The sequence below is a fragment of the Geospiza fortis genome, unplaced genomic scaffold (genome assembly GCF_000277835.1).
Source record: "Geospiza fortis unplaced genomic scaffold, GeoFor_1.0 scaffold231, whole genome shotgun sequence".
NCBI lineage: Eukaryota > Metazoa > Chordata > Aves > Passeriformes > Thraupidae > Geospiza > Geospiza fortis.
This window is the reverse complement of record NW_005054351.1, coordinates 3,617,140-3,617,690: the sequence shown is the minus strand read 5'-3', so window position 1 is coordinate 3,617,690 and position 551 is coordinate 3,617,140. Positions and strand designations below refer to the sequence as shown.

The following is a 551-nucleotide window of genomic DNA, read 5'->3' as shown; positions in this document are numbered from 1 at the left end:
ACTATGCTCCCTGCCTTGTGAGACAACTGAAGAACTTGCCTCCAAAGAACTGAGGGGTGTGGAAAGGGGACTGCAAATTGGGATGAGAGATTTGTGCAACTAAAAGGATATGTAGATATATCCCTATTGCTGTACAGCTAACTCACCAGAAGTTACACTACTGTGAAGTCAAAATATTTGAACAAAAATGTGAATAACAAACAATCCTAAGCTACAGACCTTCATTTTAATATTACTCCTCTTCTAAAAATCAATGTATTGATGATTACGTGGAGCATGCATTTAAATTTTGATTAATGGCACTGTCAAGTGGATCTATACCTGAGAAACTCAAAAAAGGTAAAAATGTAACTAAAGTGATCTGTCTATAGTGGAATTCAGTATGGTGTTTTCTCCAGGTATACTGCTAATATTTAGGTAAAGAGCATCAAAACTCTTCTGTGAGGTAAACAAAATCAGCTGCACTAGTCCTAAAGAATGTTGATTAGAAACATAATGCAGCTTTAAGTAGTTATAAATTGATAAAGATGACAATTTACTGGGGCAAAGGG

General features: G+C 35.6%; 1 protein-coding gene across 2 annotated transcripts in view; it reads right to left on the bottom strand.

Moving 5' to 3' along the window:
* The window catches only part of RBMS3 (RNA binding motif single stranded interacting protein 3), a 692,310-nt gene that overhangs the window by 57,500 nt on the left and 634,259 nt on the right, over positions 1-551 (bottom strand). The window lies entirely within an intron of this gene.